The sequence below is a fragment of the Falco rusticolus genome, chromosome 3, assembly GCF_015220075.1.
Source record: "Falco rusticolus isolate bFalRus1 chromosome 3, bFalRus1.pri, whole genome shotgun sequence".
NCBI classification, from domain to species: Eukaryota; Metazoa; Chordata; class Aves; order Falconiformes; family Falconidae; genus Falco; species Falco rusticolus.
Window position 1 is genome coordinate 24,361,858 of NC_051189.1, and position 10,031 is coordinate 24,371,888.

Sequence of the window (10,031 nt, forward strand, 5' to 3'; positions counted from 1 at the left end):
AGAACACAGAGCCTGGGATTTGGGGTTAATTCCTAGCAAGTGTTCCAAGTCATTGCAGAGAGATTCTCCCAACTGTAAGCTAATCAGTTTTAAATTTAATTCATTTATACTGAATAAATTTAAAAAAGGGAGATTTGATCCATCTTCAGGGAAGAGTTTGCTGATTAAAAAGTTCAGGAAAACAAAGCACTCCCTTTTTTTTCAGTATTTGTTTTATGAATGTGGTGAGTGGCTATCAAACTATGTGGAAGGGCTATCAGTTATCTAAGGGCTACTGTAAATCAGATCCTATAAGCCTACAACAAACTTACTGTGAATTCAGCTATCTAAACTCTGGTTTTGCATTTTCAGAAAGTAACTAGTAACTTGATGAAAAATACAAAGAAAACCCTAAATTCCTCCACTTTAAAAGAAGAAAGGTTCTTACCCAACTCCCTGTAAAATGCTAATGCTGTAGTTAAGTGGAGTATGATTTTCAACTCTAAGAATTTTCATACAGTCATGCTTTAAAGAACATGTTAAAAAGCATAACAACAAATCATTTTACTACTGGAAAGGCAGGGTTCTTCTGTCAGTCTTTTTCCTAGTATTGCAAATACTTGATATGGAAACTTATTAAACCATGTCAGAGTTAAGTAGGGGGAATTCACTGCACTGGGGACTTAATTTCCATCCACAAATATAACCATTTGAAATATACACTGACAAGGATATTTCGGAATTCTAAGACATCATTAGTATTTAGAGACAAACAAACAGCAAGATACATAATTCATACACTTTCAGCCACTCACTTTTAAACCAACTCTCTTTAAAATAATGGCATTTTTCTGAGTGTTGGCTATTGGCACGCTCAGTGCTTTTAATGCAGCAGTTTTGGCTCACATTAAAATCACACGGACATTAATTTCTCTCTTTTTGACAGTAAAATGAGTTAATTATGCCAACATGTGAGAGGACAAGTTTTTACACACAAACAAGGAGTTTTTACACATAGACTATCCTAATTTTCTGACTAGAACTGTTCAGGCTCAGCTTGAAACTATTTATACAGAAATTTAGTTCTTTGTAATTAAGCAAGTGTATAAACAATTTAACTCTAGACCCTTTCTTCCTCATCTGTCCTATTCAAAACTATTTTTACCAAAATAATCTGAAAAGAACAATTAATATTTACAAACTACTTGTGTTTTGAAACAAAATTTTAAGCAGCGTTTAACTTTGACAAATAGCCTTCCTTAACCTTCACAAATTTGCCTGTAGGGATAAAATGACAAATGACTCTCACAATGGGGTTTATTAGACTCCTAGAATATTGCTCTAACATGGCCCTTCAGGAAATACTATTTCAGATTATATCAGCACTTCCATTATTCAGGGCCTAATAACACAGCTTGAAAAAAAATAACCAACAAAAAAACCAAAACACCCACACACACCTTCCCTGTGGGATGAAACTTAACACATAACATCATGAACCAATGTTGCTTCAACAGCTTAAAATGTATCACAGTCTCATAACATTCTGTGCCTGTATGTAGCTCATGATGCCTGTATTTCTGAAACAATATTTTTAAAGATTAGCACAGGCAACTGAAATGTTTTCAGTATTTTGGGATGGGAAAGGAAAATTGGACATCTTTAACTATCTTAAGGTGATTTAGTATAGTGGGAAAAATGCTGTGCTGCTGCAGGCAACAGTATTATCTGTTATGCTAATGTTCTGGTCCAAATCATCTGTCTGTTTCTGACTCTCTAAAATCCACCGAAATCAACTGATTCAACTACCTTCAACAGGTTTGGATCAAACTCTCTAAGATTATGTCACACCACAGAAGACTAGTCTACAAGGATACACTACCAGACGTTTTGAAATACCAGTCTTGTTAGGCAAGGAAGGAACAAGTAATTATTGAGACCTAAGACATTGTATTCTGTTGACTGAAAACACTAATACAAATTATGCTGATCAATACTGTATTATGCGTACAACAGTGAAAAAGGAAAGTCAGCGTTCCCTTCACCTTCCTGCCTAAGGCTCCATTTAGGATTGGGATTCTGAGGCAGTTGGTACCGGCAAACACAGCATCTGAGTTAGAAGCTAACCTCCCTTCATTGTCAAAGGAGAGAGAAGCCCATGACCACGGGAAGAATTTGATAATTTGACAGGAATGCCTATACCATCCCTCCTCCTGCTACTTGTTCCTACAGCAGCCATGTTTATTATAGTATCTTGTAAAAACGTGACTGAAGTGGTGGACTCAGTACATGGATGTTGCTAACAAGTTAATATCTTCACTTCAGATACTCCCTTAGTAATAACAAGTTCTCCTCACTGCAGGCTGCATCTTCCCTTTTTTTATCCACTTCTTTAACTTTCTTGTTATAAAATCTGTCAAGATGCTCTTAAAACTAAATTCACTAAGAGTTCACATTATTAAGGTCATACAGTACAACTGATTAATAGTGAGAACAGAAGAGTTGGAAAATGTGAGAATACCTGGCTTTCAAAAACCTTTGTCCAGAGACGGTAACAAATTTATAAAGGGTGTCGCAAAAAAACCAAAACCCAACCAAACTCAACAAAACTACCAAAATTCAAAACCAAAAAGCCAAACCAAACTTTGCCTGCTCACTGTTGTCTATAACCTACACCCTTTAGGAGTGCAGGAGAGTACCACCCACCCACATGTGCTCTGCTTTGAAAGCACTGAGTCCATCTCACACTTTGTAAGGCAGCGATCTCTCTACTGTTGCATCTTCCTGCCTCTTTGTATGTGTCTTGACTGCTCTGCAAGCTCTGTGGTGTCAGCCCCAGACATATCCAGACCCTGCCTGTACACCTGGATTTCCTACCAAAGGGAAAAATTGTACTTAGACCTCCTTCTGATATGGAAAAAAGATGACGGTGCATGAAGAGTACACAGCTCTTGATGAGCATAGAGAATTTGTTTCTTTTTCTGTCCATGAGCTACTTACTGTATTTTTACTGCCTTACCTATCTGTAATACTTCAACTTATGTCCTCTTATGTGACTTGTTTTAGTGAATGTTTTAGCTGCTGTTTCTCTTACCCACTTTTATCCCTGTTTGGATCTGCTATACCATCTCCCACATTGTACCCCACAAAAATTGTCCTTAGCTTATTTTCTTGAGCTGCCTTTGTGCCATTTATTATCTCCATATGATCTTCTAGTAATATTCTTACACAACTTTATCTCATGTATCAATCATCCATTCTACATATTGTCCCACAATTATCACAATGAATGTAGGCTACTGCAGCTGTGGAAGAACAATGGCTTAAAAGACAGCTCTTGAACAAAAGAAGAGAAATGAACATCTTCACCACAACCCCCACCCCCGTGAGAAATTCTGCTTTCCACTGTCTTAGACTCATTACCGACTGGAGGCCCCTACAACAATTAACTACCGCAAGAGACCAGAGTGAGGTCAGATCTTTTCCTCTTTCCCTGGTCCTGCCACCAGTCTATTGTGCTAGCTCTGAGTAAGTCTTTATCATCTCCCTGCTTCAATTTTCCTCCTCAACAAATGCGCCTAAAATGTTATCCCTCCTGGAGAAGTTAATTTGAGATGAGTACAGGGAACACTGTAAGACTGGAATGTTTTTCTTGTAGTTAGCATGGTGTCTCAGTCCACTTCCCATGGACAAAGCCCAAGAACAGCAATGGTTTCTCTTTGTATTTTCAGGCATCTTTGGTGCATTACTGTTGGGGGGGTGGGGGTGGAATAACACCCACCCCCCCCAAGTTTAAACACCAGCAGGCAGGTGATAACTGGATCTATACCTGTGTGAATGTCCAAAACTGAACTTTTGAACTCTCAGGAAGACTGCTGCTTCCTACTGGGAACCAGTATGATCTGGCTATAAATGTTGATAAAACCATGACTGAAGAGTGCCACAATCACAACTTCCTTCTCCAATTAATACGGAGACAGAACCCCCATTAGGAGGCTGATCACACATTGTGTTTCTACACATAGACTACTTGAGAAAACGGGAGGCTAGGGGCCTCAAAGAAGGGCTCCCTGAAAAAAAAAAAAAAAGGGAAAAAAAAAAAAAGACACAGCTTTGGAGAGAAGAAAGGGCAGTGAAAAACCCTTCTGCCTTTGGAAAGAAGGCAGCGAAAAACCCAGCTGGAGGAAAGATCCTGGAGATCAGGGGGTATGTGTGGAAATGACTGCCAGGGGGTGCTGAGGGACCTCAGTCTGTAATGCCCAGTGCCAGTAACTGTGAGCAGCAGCACACCACAATCCAACACAACTTTGTCTCCAGCGCTCCTGGACCAGCAATGACCTCCCTGCTGGAAAGCCAAGACCTACTGAACATAATGCTGGGAGGGGGGGGAGCCCAGTGCATGTGAGATAATCCAGTAGGGTAACTGAGATTATCTTAGCTTTTTACTTATTAGCTATTAATTATTAGCTAATTATTAATTAGCTCTAACCTTGGTGGTTCTTGAATAAACCCAAGTACCCAGACCCACTATGGGCTGTTGGTTACTCTGCCTTGCCCATGAACATTACAAGCTAGTATCCTGCAGCCTGTAGCAGAGTCCCATCCTTTCTGAACCAATGCCATTGTGGGAAGCTGATGCACAAAACCACGGATGTATAAGACTAGTTTGAATACAGCTTTCTTGTAGGATTTGCGATGGTGACTGACCATTATCATGACCTGCTGAAGACAGGTACAATAAAGACATACAAAGGTGAAATATTCTGCTTGTGTTTATACAGCATTCTCCTATGATGTCTCCAGATTGCCGCTAAGTCCACGTGATATACCCCAGAGGGCTCCCATTGCAAAGGCACCCAGCAAATACCTGCAACTATTCACCACCACCCTTTCCCAAGCTACTCATTTCTGCAAAGCTACCACAAGCAGGCAGGATTAGGCATGCCAGCCCCAGTCCTTTCCCATAACTGAACGGGGCACAAGAACGGGTATGGGGCTGCGATCTCTGAGACCCCATCCTCCATGTTACTGGGGCCAGGCTAGACCCCAATTAACAGGGCAGGCTGACAGCTGAGAGATTAATGAACAATCCTGAGAAATGACAGATTATTTCTTCAGTAAATGCAGGCAAATATGCACCTGCCAGGAAACCATCTATTTAAAGAGTGTCCATTTGTAAGCTCTTCCTAAGATAGCTGAAACCACTGTCCAGACCATCTGCTCACAGCAACATTTGCTGTTTGGATAGTGGTACATTCTCAACTTACAGGCCACACCACTTGCCCAGATGACTCTAAGTCTTGCTTCTCTTTACATTTTTTCTTGCTGCAAGAGAGCAATACCCCATCCTTCTTGGGAGAATGAATGAGCTATTTGGCAAACCAGACCAGAGCACACAGAGGCTAGTTTATGAAAAAAAAATTGTAGGTGGGGGAAAAAATGAGAAGTGGAGGAGATACAGCTCCCTTCTTGTTTCTGATTCAGAATTTTTGAACTCTCAGGAAGACTGCTGCTTCCTACTGGGAACCAGTATGATCTGGTTTCTGATGTGTTTAAGCTTTTGGCCAGGCCCACCATCTGATTGCAAAGCTCTGGATTTTGAACCTAAACAAGATGGAACATGTATCAAGCATTATACAGCTCTTTTCCCCTCTTTTTCCCTTTAAACTCTTGGGGCAGCTGACTTGAGCATTATGTTATTGTGGGATTGATCTATCTTTTTGTGATCCAGTTAGAAGGGCTTTTAAGAAGGTTGTGCAGTGTTTGTTCAGAGCTGTAGACTTCTGAATCAGAGTTGACTGGTTCCTAATGAACCTAGAGAGCAAGCAGGGCATGCGCAGTGTTTAAATTTGGGTCCTACTTTGCTCAGGTACTTCAAAATCCTGTATTTAGGAGTCAATTTAAGCTTGTGAATGTTACACATTTGCAGCCCTTATTAGAGCAATATGTAATCCATAATGCGCTTTAATTACTGAAAGGAAGATTACCAGTTTCATCAAAGTTGCATTTAAATAATGCAGTAATGAAATAAAAAAAAAGCTAATGCAGTATTAAATAAAGCAGTAACAAAACATTTACCATATAATAAAAGAAGAAAACACAACAAAAATTAATTCATCACAAGCTGGTTAACTTCTGCAAGTACTACCTAACATACATGAATATGACAGAAATTTATTTTTAGCATCCCTTGCTTAGGAAAAACTTCAAAAAAATCTTCTGTTTCATGAAATGCACCCACTTGCTATATAACGTTTGCAGTTTCCAACCCTTACACTAAAGTCCTCATGAAACAAACATCCTCTTCATTTTCTATGTATCAAAAAGAATTTAAAAACATGAAAACACTAAATCTTGGAGGTAAACACCTTAGGCTAAAATAGTTTCAAGCCCTATTTCCTGAACAATAAAAATGGAAGCAAATTTTTAAAGCCACAGTCAGAAAATATATTCAAGATCAAAAAAAGACTATATTACAGGAACAGAAGTCATGAAACTCATGGCTAAAACCAGGTTTATATCAAATTCAGATGGTTTTCAAATGATTGTTTCAAAAAGCCTGCTGATACAAATGTTTCACCTTCAACTCAGATTTTCATGCATACTCATTCCACAAATGTTTCATTTTTTATAACTGAACTTAAACTGATCCAACAGTCAAGGGATGTTCTTTCCATAGGCAAATTTATAAAATAATATTCACTACAAGTTGTTGTACACTGATTATATTGAAACTTTTTTATAATAACATATTATGTTTCCTCAAATACTGCCTCGGGATATAACATTTAAAAACATTTCCCAGTGGGAAAATATCCTTTTTATTCCCTCCCTTTTATTTCCCTTTTACATTTTTTTTTTTAATAAATCAAAGGAACGGCAATTTCAAGTTACTTAACAGATGATTTATTGTAGCCTTTAATACAAAACGCTACTTTGAAAAATAACTTTAGAACACACTTATTTTGAAAAGTCTCATTTGTTTACCTGATCTCCAGTTCAAGTATACTTGAACTCCAACAGTTTTCCCCCAAATCTCTCTCCTGCAAACAACTTGGGATTGCAAAACTGGTTTCTTTCATGCTCATCCATCATCATCAATAATAAAGATGTGATATTAAATCATGCCCTTCCTCACTGATTCCAATACTCTGGGATAAAGAAACTCTACTTATAATTGCCTGTCTTGTTTTGGATATTTAAAGTACACTGTGTCACACTTACAGAGCCAAATTCATTTATTCCTAAGCAATCCAACTAAGCTCACTGAAGTATTCAGTAATTCCCACATCCAGTTCTGTCCTCTAACAGGCCTTTCAAAACTCTCTTGAGAACATAGAATTGGACAAGCCGGTAGAACTGAAGATGCATTTGTTATTTTCTAATCCAATTATACTTTCTCCTACCTTTTCTTGTTACCTTGCTGAACAAAATCAAAATTGTACCATAGGGTGGAAAGGACTATTTCTGTGTAAAAGATTCCTCCCTCCATTCTTTTGACATACCGCATTCTCTGAAGTAAGCAAGCAACAGACTAAGAACAGGTTCAAAGCCAGCAGTCGTATGTTTTCCTTTGCAATTATAATTTTGACTTGATCATGTGCCAGTATATTATGATACATGATGTATTGCTTAGGAGGATGTCAGTCAGCAGAGACATCTACATTTGTAAGAGATTCAACTCTTAAGCCTTGACTCTAACAGGTATCCTGTATTTGTAAGCTATGAGAAAGGGCATATTTTTCCCCACAAGTAGCATGTAGGCATAAAGCCCCTTTCCTCATGAAATAATTATCTCCTTGCTTCCTCTGTTCTTCATCACCTTTGTGGAGGAGGAAAAAAAAACAAAAAAACCCACACGTATTTATTTACCTGTTTTACAAAAAACCTAAGTAACCAGTTAGTAACTGACTGACTTCTATTAAAATGTTCACTTGATTGAAATTACCAGTGAACCCTGCAACACAACAGTGTTCCATGAATTTTTCAGTTTTTAATGAGAGAAATATTTCCAAAAATTCATAAAATGTCACATTGAAAGCTGGCAATAGAGCCTAACACCACTTATTGGTAAAGTACAATCACATAAGCATTGCTGCACTCAGCTTTTTAATATGGCCATCCTTTCAAGTGAGGAAAACTTGCCTATGAAAGCTCCATTAGTATAAATGCAGAGTAATTCCACTAATTTAATTATCATTCAATTAAACAAGCTCTTTACTAATATCCTTGTGCCAGAAAACATGTATCAAATAATTATAAAGTTTTAATATGGTACTTCCATTTTGGACTCTTGTTTTTCCTCATTTTTTTTCCCCAAATACTTTAAAATACTGTATCATCATAGCCATCTTCTATTTTAGATGATTCAACTGAATTATGGGACACACTTAGTGTAAATTTGACTGCTATCCAGAAACAGTTGACAGATGTGAATTCTTCTGTATGTCACATACTTGATTTTAGGAATATTTTTGTTCTCGCAAGTGTAAAAATTATTTATGGAATGCAGGAATTAGAATCTTTTTTTCCGACACAAACAAAGCTAAAAGAAAAAAAGACAGAAATATTATTTCTGAATTACAAATACCAAAATTTAAAAAATAAACAAGTTACGTAAAGTTTGAATCATATCTTCTGTGTCAAAGGATGTGGAAGAAGTTAGTAGGTTCTATTCCCGTTTGATAACGTGGGACCGAAAAATATTTTACTATGATTTCCTAGTGTTACTTAATTCTAACAATGCAAAGAATGTTGGATTCCATTGCTGTGTTAACAATGAGATAAATGACATCCAATTATGTAAAAGTATTCCTTTAGACAAAATTTCCTCACTATTTCAGAAATATGAAATCAAAAGACTCAGCCCAAGCAAGACACATTCCTGTTGATTTTCTTAAGATATTTTTGCAGATAATTCTAGCCAAGTGGCTTTTATTACATGAACCAAACTAGCAATCTTAAGTACATTGATATTTAAGAATATTAAGTACCAGTGGACTGAAATTTCAGAAGGGAAGAAGTTCAGCTTCATGTCTGGTCTATATCAAAAATTAAATCTGACCTAGAGATTACTAAGCCTTGTATAATTCCTCAGTCAGGTGTTTGTGCAAGAGTTCAAACTAAACTCAATTATCCAGTCATTCACTTAAGGCTGGTTAAGACTTTTGCCATGAAAGCTTAAATGTCTTCTAGAACAATTTTCCCTAAGAAGCTATAGATACCTCACTAAATTATATGGCTAAAGCAGTCAGACACACTCCTCTCTTCTCAGAAGAGTAGTCCTCAGTGCTGAGTACATTTCACGTTGGGAATTTACAACAGGTGTCCTGACAGTTCCTCTTGGCACAGTATTGTCATAGCAGTCTTTCTGCTAAAAATGCTTTGCCCAGCTATTCTTTACATCTTTCAGCTCATTACTGTACTTGGACATAGTCGCTCATCAAATAGAATTGAGCACTGCACAGTGCCTTGGATGCTTTAGCCTTTTGCACTGCTGAGGGCCTTCCACTGGCATCTCCACAGCCTGCTTTCCACAAACAGCTCTGTAACCAAACTGCCATAAGGAGGAACAACTAACAGCAAATCTGAACAGGCCCTGGTGAAACCCACCTAGTTACTATGGGAAAAGTATTACAAGGGGGTATCTTTCACCATTAGAGTGATGTATGCCATCAGCAATATGTAGGTACCATACAGGAACTATTTAAAGCTAAATATATCTACAATTACTATGAAAAACATAAGGGTGCCTTGCAGGTAAAAAGATATCCTTTTCCACAGCTGATGTTCTGAGAAGACTGTTACTAATACAAAACTACACACCCCACAGAATCCTATAAAAAGTGTTAACAACTCAGGGTCACATGAAGAACTGACTTCATTCATCCTGCATAAATACTTTCTTTTACTTACAGAACAACTTCTACCATCGTAATCATTAAGCTGCTATGAAGTCTTGCTTCAAAATGCCAGCCTGTCACATTCTTAATTCTGTAACCTTTATATCTTTCTGTTAAGGTAGGGAGAACATCAGTAGCACCCTGAAGAAT